The sequence below is a fragment of the Artibeus jamaicensis genome, unplaced genomic scaffold (genome assembly GCF_021234435.1).
Source record: "Artibeus jamaicensis isolate MK-2021 breed Jamaican fruit bat unplaced genomic scaffold, CSHL_Jam_final contig_944, whole genome shotgun sequence".
In the NCBI taxonomy this organism is placed as follows: domain Eukaryota; kingdom Metazoa; phylum Chordata; class Mammalia; order Chiroptera; family Phyllostomidae; genus Artibeus; species Artibeus jamaicensis.
The window spans coordinates 4,785,308-4,800,473 of NW_026522020.1; positions in this window are offsets into that span (position 1 = coordinate 4,785,308).

A 15,166-nucleotide genomic window follows, 5' to 3' on the forward strand; every position below is an offset into this window, starting at 1 on the left:
CCTGGGAGTGATGGGGGGCTGCCTTTGGGTCCTGCCTTGGTTCCAGTAAACATGGCTCCTATCGCGCACCCACCCTTGACTCGCTGGGCATCCCAGCCTGTTGGGGACAGGTCCCACTGAGGCCTCCCGGACACTGAGGACAGCGGCCCTCACGCTGTGTCATATATTGTCAAGTGTGGGCTCCTGTGTCGGGCTCCTTACCTCCGGCTCCTCCTGAGAACTGGTGACTCCTGTTAGAAGGCAGGTGGCGCCCCGGCTGGTGTGGCTCAGTGGACTGAGCGCCAGACTGAGAACCAAAGGGTCGCCAGTTCAATTCCCGGTCAGGGCACATGCCTGGGTTTCGGGCCAGGTCCCCAGTAGGGGGCGCTCAAGAGGCAGCCGCACATCAAAGTTTCTCTCTCTCTTTCCCTCCCTTCCCCTCTAATAATAAATAAATAAATCTTTAAAAAAGAAAGAAAGCCCATAGGTAGGGACCAGGGTTCGGACCAGGCCTCGGCGCCCCGTTCCTCTTCAGCTCGCCGCCCTGCTTCTCTCCTTGGCCCTCCTGGTCTCCTGTGGCTCCCCACCCTCCTCCGCCTCCCCTGTCACCGTCCCTGCCTGGCCACTGCCTCTGTGCCCAGCATTTCCTGCCCAAATTCTCCTTCCATCAACACTAAAAGCAATCTGTGCTGGGAATGTTTAAACAGTCAAGCCCAGACACCTCGGCCCAGCCCCCCCTCCCTCCCCTGCGGCCCCTCCCACACCCTGGCCACTCCCTTCAGCTCCCACACCAAGCCCCCTTCTCAGGGACGTTCGTTATTCGCCCATCACCCCAGGACAGCTCCGCCACCCCTTCGGTCACGTGCATGGGCTCCTAGGAGAGACCCGGGCCCTCCCCTCCTCCACTCACAGGCCGTCCACCCTCGGGGACCAGCGCACGCCCACCCTCTGGAGAAAGAAGTCCTCCCAGGGCACTGGGGCCTGGGGCTCTCGGCTGTCACCCCGCCCCCGGGGCACCTCGCGGGCCCTTCTCTCCGTGTGGCCCTCAGGCTTGCTGAGGTCGGGGCGTGTGTTCCTTCTCTGTCCCTCCACGGAGACTCCTGCGGCCCTTCCTGGGACTGGTTAGCCCTCTGTCCCCGCTCTGCCCCCAGGGTCTTCTGCGCACAGCCTGGTGCTGCTTCTTCCCTCACAGGTGCAGCCGCTGGTGTAGGAGGCATGATAGCTGGTTTCTAGGGCTCTCACCTCCTTTCTACCTACCCTAGGGACCCTAGACTGTGCTTCCAGAACCTTCCGTAGTCTCTGGGGTCACCCCGAGCGGAGGAGATGGGGCCCATGCTGGTGGGGTCTGAGCTCCCCTGCTAACCGGAGCAGGTCTCGCCCACTCTGTTAATTGTCCGCTCTGAGCACCTGTTAACTCTCTGGTCCCAGTGCTGGCTCTGCCTCTCCGCGGGGCCCTTGGTGGGTGATACCCCAGCTGCGTGGCTCCCTCAGCTTCCTCACGTGTACACCGGAGAGGATCTCCCAGCCCTTCCCGAAGGGTGCGGAGAAGAAGGGGGGCAGCGCACAGTGAGCTGAAGCTTCGAGGGGCGGATGGGCCCGGCGGAGGGTGGCCCGGCTTCTAGCATCGCTTCTCCCTGGGGGCACACAGTCCCCAGGTGTTCTGAGCGGGCGTCAGGCCCCATCAGCCTCTGGGACCTTCCTTCTCTCTGGGGCCCCCCGGGCGCACCCTCCCCTGGGAAAGGAGACTCAGCTCCTCTTGCCCGAGCACCCACAGCGAAGACGCCTCACAAAGCGGAGGAGGGATGGCTGGACGCTGACTGGGTGCCCGGGCTCCCGCGAGGCGGGTCCCAGGCGGCTGAGACCGCACCTCCACCAGACCCCAACCCGGCACTGGTGCCCCAGCACCTCACCCCGCCGGTCTCTCGGCTCCGCCTCAGCCATGATCTGGGCCACCAGGATCCCCAACTAGATGCAGGTTTCTCTTCCAAAGAGAAGAGCCCGAGAGGCCCCTTGGACCCTTGGTACCTGGGCCAGCTGGACTCTGGTGACGCCAGGCTGAGGTGATGTCGGAGAAGTGCCCGGCGGGGTGTGCAAGAACACGCATCCAACATGGGTCTTCCCCAGGGTTTCAGGAGCAAGACAGACCTCAGACCAAACTCACGGGCAGAGCAAGCCAGCCACCAAGAAGGAGGAGGATGTGGCCGCGTTCGGGGCTCCCCTGACCGCCTGCGGGGTGGAGCGGCTCCCCCCAGAGCTGGGGGAGGGGAGGCCGGGCCCCCGGCCTGGGCTGGCGGCGGGACCGATCCAGGTCGGCCGGGCGAGAGCCAGCGTGTGTCGGCTTGTCCCCGAGTCACCTGTGTCCCCCATTCCGTTTCCTTCAGAGACGCTCTGACTTTCATCTTCCAGCGATTCCGCTGAAATGCAGGTTTCGGGGACCGCATGTCGTCACTGTTCTCTTTCTCCTTGTTTCACTTTATTTCACTCTGTTCCTTGTTCACATCATCTTGTTCTGGTTGCGAAGGTGAGGACGTCTCACTCTGAAGACGCACATTATTTGTTAGAGCGTTTTCCCCCCAAATCATTTCCATTTCTCCCGGCCCTTGTTCTCCTGGCATTCACACCGGAGCTGGGATTTTTCACACCATTTCCCCGTCTCTGCCTCTTGTCTCCACCTCCCACAGAAAGAGCTGGTGTCTGAAATCTGGGTCTGCGTCCGTTTTGTGATCCAGATGCAACGGCAGTTGGCGAGACCAGTTTACTGGTCTGTCTGTCCCACGACCGACTCATTTACCCTGATACATGGTTAATCCAGGTTCACACGGCCAGCTGCCCTGGGTTACAGCGGCTGGGCATTACTACGACTCATCGGTGGTTAATTACGTGGAACGCGATCTACGCTGTGATGTGGCCGTGTTCCTATTAAGTAGAGCTTCATGCAGAGCCACCACCGAAGTGGACCTGCGCCCCAGCGTCCCCTGACTGGCAGCTCTGGGAGGGTCGGGTGCGGGGAGGAGAGAGGGAGCAAAGGGGGAAAAGGACTCACGGATGAGGACAACAGTGTGCTGACTGTGGGGGGCAGGTGGTGAAGAGGCTGATCGAAATAAGGGGGATCAATGGTAACCAAGAAATAATAATAAACAGCCAAATCCCTAAAAAAAGACATCAAGCCTACGAAAGGTGGACCGACTTGGCCCAAGTCCACGGCTACGTCGCCTGCTGCTGAGTCGGCCGAGTGCGAACCGAGGCCACGTGCCCACCCTCCTCTTTCAGGAAGAGCTTCCTACTTCAGCTCGGAGAAGGCAGAGGCCTAGCGTGCGCAGTGGACAAGAGGGTGCAGTGGAAGCTCTACACACGCCCACCCTCGCCACCCGCCCCAGCAAACCGACTCCTGGGCGGTCACCGGGAGGGCTGAGCACCCGGGTCCGCGAACGGAGGCCCGCACGTGGTGTTTGCAGCAGCTTCATTCATAGTGGCCCAAACCGGAGCCACCGCACGGTCCCTCCACAGGAGACAAACACCCGGTGGTCCATCTGGCCAGTGGAATGTCACTCGGCGCTAGAAGGTATCAGCCCTCCAGCCACCGGGCACCATGCGGTTCCCACACAGGACATTCCGGGAAAAGGCCCAGCTGTGGAGACGGCAGGAAACCAGTGGGCCCCGGGGCTGCGGGGCGGACGAGTGGGCAGCGACACTGCCTGTGAGACACCAGGACGGTGGGCCCGTGTCCCCAGGCGGCTGTCCACACCCACGGAAGGCGCCACACCAACAGCAAACCCTCGCATGTGCGCCGTGGTCTCTGGGGGTGATGGTGTGGCCACGCGGGCTGCAAACTGTAAGGCGCCGGTGGAGGGTGTGGATCCTGCGCAGGTGGGGGGTCACAGGGGTCTCGGAATCTCCTTCTCGATTTTGCTGCAAACCTAACCTGCTGTAAAAAGCAATAAAGCCTTAAAATGCAAAGAACCGTGGGAACGCCCCTTCCGGGGCTGCAGGAAGGAGCCTCGGGGCGAAGCCCCTCGGGCGCCGCAGTGGAGGCTGAGCCGGGGACGCGGAGATCCTCGGCCGGTGGTGCACCGTGCCAACAATTTCCTGCCGGCTCCTCCGAGCCTAAATCAACTTGACAACACGCATTCCGGCTCCACGTGTTCCTCAGATCCCGTCTCTGCACCCGGCCGCGCTCCATGATGTAAGCCCCAGACAATGCGAGCCTGTGAGCATGATTAATGTGCCATGTGTCGGTGGGAAGATCAAAGGTGGCGTGTGCGCGCGCTCTGGCCTGCGAGGCTGTCCCCACAGCCTCCCGGTTCCCTGCCCTGCAGGGAGCGGGAGGGGCGCATGGCCCCTCTGTTCGCAAGGAGAAGGAGTTGCGGGGAAAGATGCCTGGGGTGAAACGTTTCCACCGCCGAGGTAAGAAATGTTGGGACGCAGAGAAGGTAGAGGCCGGAGGGCCAGCGTGAGCGCTGGCCACTCCTCTCCGTGCAGCTGGGAACAAGTGGGCGCGTCAGTGTGCCCTGGGCCTGTACAGGGGCCCCTTCAGCTTCTCTGCACTTGACCCTGAGGACCATGGACTCAAGACAGATCCACAGAGGTGTGGGCCAGTTGTGCCCTTGGTGCTGACTCTGGCTGGATTGTCCTGCCTTCTGGGCTCTGGTTCCCTGTGGCTGCACCGACCCACCCAGGCTGGGCTTCGGGGGACACCCTGGCATGAGCCGGTGCTGGGGAGGCTGAGGAGGCTGCATTGGCCTATAGGAGATGCCCCACAAGGCCTTCGGCAGCAGCCTGGGAACCCGAGCCCTCATCGCCCAGGGCGAGGCGGGTCCAAGCCAGAGGCCAGGGGTCAGAAGACACAGGGGCCATTCGGGAGCTGAGGTGCTCAGGGCACCAAGAAGCTGTGCTGCAGTTACCCCTAGGATGAGGTGGCTGTTTAATTTTTGTCCAAAAATGACACTTCTGTGAGGGGCGCTGTCATCTTCTCAACGGGCTGTATAAGTCCTTCTATGGGGGGGGGCCGGCCCGAGTGGACGCTGTGAGAAGGGGCGGTGTCTCTGGGTGAGCCTGCCCCACGCTCGGCACAGGCAGGACACACGCGACTCTCCATTCAGTCCAGAGTTGGGGGTGGTGCCCCGATAGGACACCCCGATAGTGTTGGACTTCACTGGGAACCCCCAGCTGCCCGCCTGTTAGGGTGTACAGGTCAGTCCCCCGAGACCGGAAAGACCAGCAGCATGACCTGACAAAGGGCTCGCTGGACGCCAGTGACTCTACCCTTTGGTCATGAGTGGTGACCGGAAGGCCGTGCAAACGCTCCTGATGACACAGTCAGGGACTGGGGACGCAGCCACACCGTGTATCTGCACCTGCCTGGAACCGTGACTGGCAGGAGGACGGCCCCAAGGAGACACTGTGAGGAGAGGCTTATGAAATTCGGTCAGCGGAGTCCTGCTTCTGCGTAGGCTCCACGAGATCACCGCTCCCACCCTAACCAGGAGGAGGAGCCGGAAGAGCTACAAGATCGTAATTTTCCCCCCAGGGTGCCGAGCCCCCTGAGGACAGGAGGGACACTCGGGGCATTTCACTTTTGGTGGCACATGGGAAGAGGTAGTTACCATAAAATCGGGCAAAAAGGAAACAGCTGAAATCCAGTGATTTCTCAAATGCTGGGTGTGGGTACGTTGGGTTGCCCACATCCTAACCCCGGAACCCGCTGCCTCACTTGCAGGAGGAGCCTTTGCAGGGGTGGCTCGGTTCGGAATCTCGAGATGAGATCTGCCTGGATCATTCCAGTCAGACACGGGGAGAAGCCCAGTGCAGAGGCTGGGACGAGGCAGCCACCAGCCGCGGGCACCAGCAGCCTGGCAAAGGGCTCCCAGAGGCAGGAGCTGAATCTCCCTGGGGCTCCACGGGGGCGGGGGTGGTGGTGGCCCTGCTGACACCCTGACCTTGCCCCTGGAGATTCGATGCAATCCCATCAAAGTACCAGCAAGCATAGTTTTGTGGAAATTCAGATTCTGAAATTCCCACGGAAGTGCAAATTAGCTGGGACAAGTTTGAGAAAGAAGAGCGAAGCCGGGGACTCCCGGCACCTTCTCCCAGGACCTGCTGCGGAACCACAGAAATCAGGATCGTGCGTGGTTTTTGTAAAGACAGACAGCTACGTCAACGGGACAGGATAAATGGTCCAGAAACAGGTGCGCACCATTTTGGTCAATTGATTTTTGACAAACCTGCAATGAAAGCTCAATTGGGGAAAAATACTCAGTTGGGGTTGCAGCGACTGGACACCAGGCAGCAGGAACGACCTTCACCTCTACCTGGGACCTCGCCTGGTGTGCAAAAGTGACTGTGGGTGAGTCACGAACCCACCCGAGGGGCTGCAACAACACAGAGTCCGGGGGGCGGGCAGGAGAAGGTCTTCCCGACATGGAGGCAGGCACGGATGTCTTAGGCATGACGTGAAAGGCACAAACCATAAAGAAAAGTGACAAATTTGACTTTCTCCAAGTCGAACACTTTGGAGCTTTGAAAGACACTGTTCAGAAAATGGGGCGACAGACTAAAGCGGGGAGATAAACCCTGCAAGCCACAGATTAAGGGAAGGGCTTGTATCCAGAATTTATTAAAAATTCTACGATCAACAATAAGGACCCAGATGACCCAGCAAGGAACCGGGCAGAATACCTGCGCACACACCGCCCCAAAGGCCACCAACGGCGGGTGGGCGCATCGAACGAGGCCCGTCAGGCGGGGCGTTCCTGCAACGACCGGCGTGAGGAGGTGCCGAGGGGTGGTGAGGCCTGCGTACCGTCCGAGCTGGAAGAATGAACCCTGCCCTTTGCGACCGCACGGACGGCCCTGGAGGGTGTTGCTTGAGCGAAATACGCCAGACAGAGAAAGACAAAGACCATGTGATGTCCCTCACGGGTGGAAACTAAAACACAAAGTGAATAAATGAAAAACCAGCTCTCGGATATGAAGAAAAAACGACGGTTGTCAGAGGGGTGGGGCAGGGGCGGGGACCGAGTGACACAGAAGGCTGGGTTACATAGCTCCTGGGATGTGGGGTTCAATGTGGAGAGTACAGTCGCTGACACTGGAGACCGTGTGTGAGGTGCGGGGACGGGCCCCGGACTTCTCCGGGGAGCCCTTCACGGGGCACAGCGACGGGTGATTGCTCCGTGGTGCACCTGAAACTAGCACAATATTGTCACCACCTGAATTGCATTTGTAAGTTAAAAAAAAAAGAGAGAAAAATAGGGGCACGTCCCAGGAACGCAGGCGGGAGCCCGTGGACCGCCCACAGGGGGCGCTGTGGTTTGTGAGACTGGGCCCCCCTGGGCAGAGGGCACTCGGGAGCCCGGAATGATTTTTGCAACTTTCATGTGATGCTAAGGATACTTCAAAGCAAAGGTGGCGTTTGGCAGGAGAGAAGGCCATCGTCCTTAGTCACTGTGAAAACACAAATGACAAGCCCAGCAGGGCCAGGCGTGCGGGCCCGGCAGGTGCCAGCCAGGACGCACACAAACCGACTTTTCCGGCGTGGTTGCGGTCATTGTTGTCATCGTGCTAGAGGACACTGTGACGATGAACTTCATGTGCTGACCCAACTGTGCCGAGGGGTTCCCGGGTTACACACTGTGTCTGGGTGTTTCTAGGCGAGCTCAGCATTTGACGTGAAGGGGTCGGAAAAGTGGCCGCCTCCGCTCTGCCAAGAACAGGAGAGGCCGGAAAAGAAGAGTTCATTCTGTCTGCTTCCTGTCTGCCTGCCGTACTGGGACACCCGTCCCCTGCCTTTGGACTGAAGTGACACCAGCAGCTTTCCTGGGTCTCTGGCTGGCAGAAGGCAGCCGGGCTGTACTCACGCTGGCCAGTTCCTCACGATAAATCTCTTCACACCCCCCCCGGCCCGCCCAGCCCTCTGTCAGGTCTCTCTCCCCATCTCTGCTTCGTTCCTCTCTCCTGCTGGTTCCGCTCTCTGGAGACCTCTGACACACACACACACACACACAAAATTTACCGCTGGGACAGTGAGCACGCTCACAGTGTTGCGTGGCCGCTGCCACCACCTCATTCCAAAACGTCTTTAACCCCCCAAATGCCAACCCGACTCTCCCCGCTGTTGACAATGTACCTGGGGTTTGTCTTAATCGGCTGTGGTAAGGCACACAGACACAGAAGTGACTGTCCTTTGAAGACGTTTTTATGCTTGCTCACAAAAAGAAAGAGGAGGTGGGGGTGCAGGGGAACCCCGGGCTGGGGCAGGAGGCAGAGGGAGAGGGGACGTGTGGGCAACACTTTCTGTGGGTTTCCTCAGGCGAGGCGGGCAGGGGAGCGAGCCGGGCTTGGGGTGGTTCCGTGCTTCCAGCTCGCTCCGGGCCGCAGGTGGTTCCCGGTTGTCACGACTGGCCCTGGGGTGACTTGGGGTGGGGGCGTGTGTCCCCCGCTGCGGGGCCAGAGGGTATGAGCTGGGCGAGCTGTGCGGACCAGGGATTGGTTAGTTCGCCCATCAGGGGCGTGTCCTCGGCACGTTGTTAGCCATCTCGAGGCATCAGGGAACTTCGGGAGGGCGACCCCTCTCTCCGTCTATGGAACCCCAAGATGTCACAGCATCGTAAAAACCAGAAACCGAAACGTGTGATTAACACCCCCTTCTCTCAGCCCGCACTGTCCTGTGTGCTTTCAGTTTCTGCGGATTTGCCTGTGTGTGTGTGGGGGGGTGAATATTTCACATAAAAAGAGCCAGACAATATGTTGCCGCTTTTCCGCCTCGTTTTATTTTGCCTGCTTTCAAGATGTGCCCGCCCGCAGTGCACATCGGCAGGCCGTCCTCTTCCTGGCAGAACGGCTTTCCGCCGTGCGGAGGTCCACCCTGCTGCCCACTGGGCCCCCGGCGGACATGGGGGTCGTGCCGCGGCCCGGCGATCGCAAATGCGGCCGCTGCGAACGTTTCTGTTTGAACGCCCCACTTGAACATCGTCTTTCACTCTTTCGGAAGCGGAGTGGAAGGGCTGGGCCCCGCGGTCATGCTGCTGGGGAATCACCAGACTCGCTCCGAGTAGCCGTGCGGGTACTCCGAGAATCCAATTTTAGTCTTCGAATGGGCGCATGTCACGCCTTCAAAACGTGGTCGATTGAAAGCTATGAGAAGACCCTGTTCTCTCTCTCCCACAGAGACCCCCCTTGCTGGTGGGGTGGGCGCGTGCTTGCCTGCCGGTGGCTGAGGCCCAGGTGCCAGAGGCAGACACCAGGGAGCGGCGAGGGACCTTCGAGATGCTGCGGCTCCTTCTCCTTCCTCTTCATCAAGCTGTTTTCCTTAAACTTGAGCAGAAAGATAATATAGTTATTGGAAGATTCCCACGACTTGCATTGTTATTGATTATATACCAAAATATTACTTGTGGCATTTTCCTAAAAGAAAATATGATTTTTCAGATTTCTTACACAAAAAAATTTTAAGAATTAGACTTCTGGCCAAGGTGGAGGCGTGAGTAGACACACCGTGCCTGCTAGTACAACCAAAATAAGGACAACAACGATTTAGAAACAAAATAACAACCAGAACTGACAGAACATTGAACTGTATGGAAGTCAGACAACCGAGGAGATAAAATATACACATTCATCCAGACGGGTAGGCGGGGCAGAGTCGGGCAGCCAGGTGGAGAGGGGTTGGGGCACAAAAAGTGGTGGCACCAAGTGTGAAAGGCACTCCGGGCGTGCAAGACAGTAGCAGGCGGACCCTGGGCAGGCAGGCGGCAGGTGGAAGACTCTGGGCACCGGGTGGCAACGGGCAGACCAGCGAGGCGGCGATTGTGAAGTGGGGCACTGTGTGCTAGGCGCTGACCCAGCGGTCCCAGTGCTGGGAAATACAGCCTCACAACACCGATTGGAAACACCTGTGGGGGCTGAGGCGCAGGGAGAGACTCCCAGCCTCACAGGAGAGTTCGTTGGAGAGACCCACAGGGTCCTAGAACGTACACAAGCCCACCCACTCAGAAACCAGTACCAGGAGGGCCCAGTTTGCTTGGGGGAAGCAGCGGAAGGGACTGAAGTCCAGCAGAGAGCGGAGCAAGTGCCATTGTTCCCTCTCGGACCCCGCCCCCACATAAAACATCACAACCCAGTTATGTAGTTGCCCCGCCCTGGTGAACACCTAAGGCTCTGCCCCTCATACGTAAAAGGCAAGGCAAGACAAAAAAAAAAAAAAAAAAGTGGACCAAATGAAGAACAGATCAAAGTTCCAGAAAAAAGACAACTAAGCGATGAACAGATAGCCAACCTATCAGATGCACAGTTCAAAGTACTCACGGAATTGGCTGAATTTGGTTGCAAATTAGATGAAAAAATGAAGGCTACTCTAAGTGAAATGAAGGAAAATGCACAGGGAACCAATAGTGTTGGGAAGGAAACTGGGACTCAAATCAATGGAGTGGACCAGAAGGAAGAAAGAAACAACCAAACAGAAATGAAGAAACAGAATTCAAAAAAATGAGGAGAGGCTTAGGAACCTCCAGGACGTCTTTAAACGTTCCAACATCTGAATTATAGGAGTACCAGAAGGGGGGAAAAGAAGAGCAACAAGTGGAAAACTTATTTGAACAAATAATGAAGGAAAACTTCTCCAATCTGGCCAAGGAAATAGACTTCCAGGAAATCCAGGAAGCTCAGAGAGTCCCAAAGAAGTTGGACCCAAGAAGGCACACACCAGGGCACATCATCATTACATTAGCCAAAGTTAAAATGAAGGAAAGAATCCTAGAAGCAGCAAGAGATAAGGGGACAGTCACCTACAAAGGAGTTCTCATCAGACCGTCAGCTGATTTCTCAAAAGAGACCTTACAGGCAAGAAGGGGCTGGAAAAAAGTATTCCAAGTCATGAAATCTAAAGACCTACAACCAAGATTGCTCTATCCAGCAAAGCTACCATTTAGACTGGAAGGGCAGATAAAGTGCTTTTCAGATAAGATCAAATTCAAGGAGTTCATTATCACCAAGCCCTTATTATATGAAATGTTAAAGGGACTTATCTAAGAAAAAGATCAAAAACATGAACAGTGAAAGGACAGCAAACTCACAATTATTAACAATCACACCTAAAACAAAAACAAACTAAGCAAACAACTAGAGCAGGAACAGAACCGCAGAAATGGAGATCACACGGAGGGTTAGCAACAGGGAGTGGGAGGAGGCGAACAGGGGAGAAGGGACAGAGAACAAGTAGCATAGACGGTGGGGAGAAAATAGATGGGGGAGGGCAAGAGTAGTGTGGGAAACGGAGAAGCTAAAGAACTTACGACACATGGACATGAACTAAAGGGGGGAATGTGGGTGGGAGGGGTGTGCAGGGTGGAGGGGAGTGAAGGGGGCGAAGGGGACAACTGTGATAGCATAATCAATAAAATACGTTTAAAAATTTTTAAGAATTAAAAATGAGTCCAGACGTTTTCTCCCTTTTCCATTGCACACCTCCGTGCGGCCCAGACAGGCCCGAGTGAGGTGCCTGCTGCCGTGGGTTCCGACATGGACAGAGGGCTGGGGCACGGTCACCAGTCACCCTGCCACTGCCGACAAAGTGCCCCTGTGGGGGCAGGGGAAGCAGGGGACAGTGTCACCCTCTGACGCCGGCACTCACCGACCTCTCCTGGGACCAGCGCTGCTTCCCCTGTACTCCCGAGTTTGGAGAGCACCTCCTGGGAAGGTGAAGGAGAGGGAGCCCCCGGGGCCCGGGAGAGGACAGACGGACTCTGAGGATGGAGCAGGGAATGGTGCACGGGGTGGGGACCCCCGGGCTGCTATGCACTCACCTTCCTTCCCAGGAGCTAAAGAGTTAAAGTAGGAAAATGGAAGCAAATGAAATAGTTAAAACCCCTGTAAACCCCGTGTAGCCCAGAGCAGCACAAGCCCCCACATCCGTACGGAAACATTTCCTTCTCAACTAGGACCTCGGAGCCTCTGTCCCGGTGGGCGCGGCGGGCCGTGCCCACTGCCCCGAGACCCCTGTGAGGGAGGAATCGCCGCACACCCCGAGTGCGCCCCGAAGGCCGCTTTGATGCGTACTCACACCGAAGATATCATCAGGATTTCATTGATAATTCCAGGTTTATCCCCTGAAATGACTGGGTTAAACCTGTACATGTATTTAAATACGTGCTGGGGATGTTTTAGGTCCAGGTTTCGACAGACGAGTTTGGAGCTTTCTGAAGCACATTTAAAACGTGCACTGTATAGCTTTAGATTGAGATCTGCTAAAACTCAACAGGGTCCTGCGGCACAGAGACCATTACTTCTCAGTCTAAAGGGCGGCAGACGATAAATTCCCACGACCTTTTCAGGGAAGTTTACGAGCAGGCCACAGCCGGGCAGGGGCTCTGTGAGGGGTCGGGTGTGAACCCGGAGCCCGGAGTCCTCGCCCCCGCCCCCGGGTCTGTTTCTGCGCAGCCAGATGCCTCAGTTGGGTCCTGCGGGTGTGTTTCCCTACAGGACAAAGCAGCATCTAGTCACGTGTCTCCTGGGCCCCGAAGAGGGCACCTAACAGCGGAAACATAATGGGCAGAGATGGACGGCTGTGCCCCCCGGTGAACCCCAAGCCTGACTCCAGGTTCACGGTTGCACTAGGAGGAGTCAGGCCCCTAAGCTTCTCTCCCTCAAGGGCCCTCCCTCCTCGCAGGCCTGTGCACCGCCGGGCCCTGGCCCCTGGGCCCCTGGTTTCCTGTCTCGCAGGTCCCCTGGCTCCCCGGTCAGCCAGCTGGGCTGTGAGACTGCTTCCTATGTGGCTGTCATCCTGCAGCTTCGCACGGTAAAAACGTCAGCTGGTCATCGTGTGCCCCAAGAGCACCCTGTCCTCCCCCGTCGCCGTTAGAAGAAAACCTGAACTCAGCGTCTGGTCCTACGAGACCCTTGAGAGTCAGGTGTCAATCGTCCTCCTCGGGCCTTTGCCCACCGTGGGACTCGCCTGGTTCCGCAGCCCGACATTTTCCGGCGGGCACCTCCCCACCCGCAGGGCCCCAGCCTGCCCTCCGGCCCCGCCCGCCCCGGGAGCAACCCCACAGCACAGATGGCTGCCGGGGCCCCCGCGTGGGGGGCTGCAGCCTGTCGGGGTCCCAACTCCTCTGCTTTTCCAGGGGGTGGGAGGGCCTCCTGCTGCACACGAGGGTGAGGCCTCCGCGCAGGGAGAAGCCAGCTGAAGGGCGGGGTGGGAGGGGGGCACAGGTCCTCCAAGCCCCTGACGCCTGCTGAGCCTGGGCCCACGTGGTCCCGTTCCGTGCGGCAGGTGTGGGTTGCTCTCACCCTCTTGGTTGCTGGGGACACACCCACACCCGGCAACAGAGAGGGTCCTGGCCACTGAGCCTGAGCACCTGGAGTGACCCCCTGTGGGGCACCACTGCCCTCTGGGGCTCAGCACTGGCTCACGGGCTCACTGAATGTCCCCCGACTCCTCTGCCCCAGGACGGGCTCGTCCTTCGGTGATGCCTTTCCCAGCATTCGGATACTGCCCTGCTGTCCAGCCTGCCCCGCAGCTGGGCATCCGAAGTCTGCCCAAGCCCCGGCAAGCAGTGTGGCTCCTTCTGCCCTCGTCAGCACCCGCGAGACACTCCGTCGGTGACGGTGAGTGAAACGGCACCGTGTTCACCGCTCCCTGGCTTTGACTCCCTTCTCCCCACCGCGTGCAGTGAAGCGCGAGTTCTTCTCAGGACAGAACCGCAGTCGCGCAAGGAGTGAGGTCGGCACAGAGCCTGCCTGAAGGTCGAGGGCGGGAGAGAGGGCGAGAACCGGGAACGACAACTTGAAGGCTGAAAACGCACTGGGCAGGGCAGTGAAAACTGGGAAGCGCATGTTCAAATCAGAGGAAATGACGGAAACGAGGTGTCCATTCGGGTCCTCAGGACTTGGGTGCATTTGTTGCTTTTCTTGCAAAGGGGTGGGGGGCGCAGAAAACGGCCTTCCTGGTTCACAAGTCACGGTGGAGCTAAACCGGGTCCAGCCACTCCCAGGACAGCGCTGGACGAGCCGTGGTGAGGCCTTCCCAGCAGGACGGGGCCCCGGGCGTGCGGGGCCCAGCACCAAGCCTAGGGGCACGGGAGCTGCTGTTGGACTAGGAGCAGGCCTGCCGGAGAAGCCGCGTGGCAGACGCCCGAGCTGCCCCAGCCCACGGCCTTCTGACCACCAGGCCCATGGCTGAGGCCTCCCGGGGCTGGAGCTCTGCAGATGGAGGTGCTCTGGGCTTGTCTGGTCCGTGTCCGGCCCAGGCCGAGAGCCAGCGTTTCTCCCAGGAGGGTCCACGACCAGCCAGGACAGGTGCTCGTCACCGGGCCGCTCGGCGTTGCTGGTCTCTCCAGTGGTCAGGGACAGGAGGTGCAGGGCTCAGGAGGGAACGCATCAGGTGTTCACGCCGATCTTTGCTGTGAGTACGGATGCTGGGGCCCCCCTGGCCCCCTCACTGCGTGTGGGCCTCTTTTCTCTCCGGCGGGGACCTCGGAGGCGGTCAAAGGTGGAAACGTAACGTTTGTCTGCTCCCGCCTCCAGTTCCGGAAAAACAACAGCGATGCTGTTACGAAAATGCCAGTACAGTTAATACTGTTCAGACCTTTTTCTCTCTTTTTTTGCCTGTGGAGCGTGGCCCATTCAGGGGGTGCAGCCACGCTGAGGTGTTTAAACCTCTCTGAAATTATTCCTGTCTGCAAGGGGAAGCCACCAGAATGATACACAGTCAGGTGCTATTGTTGGGTTTTGCCTTTGGTTCTTCAGGGACTTCCACTGTGTTCATTTTGATTGACTTCTTTGTAATTACGTAAAACACTTACGGAGTCCACGGTCTGCACATGCTCACGCAGGGGCCTGGCTTCCCTGCAGCCCGCACCCTGCTCTCTTCCGTTCGCCTTGGGCCGCGGGTGAGTTTCCATCATCGCTGAGTCAAGGTTTGGTATATATTCCAAGCCCCGCCCCAATATTCGTAATGTGAGTTTGGTGCAAGAACAACTTTGAGGAGATCTTACAGGCATTTGTAAGCGTGTGCAGAAGGCCGACATGGGTTGCACGTTATGAGTGGGACTTGGGGTGTCAAAAAATGCACCCTAGGGAGGGCCCTGGTATGCACCTCCCGGGTCACGGTCGGGTGGGTGCCCCAGGCAGGTGCCGCTGCAGTGGGCAGGACCCCGCCGGCCAGTGCGGGGGGGAAGCAACCTGCTCTGGGCCG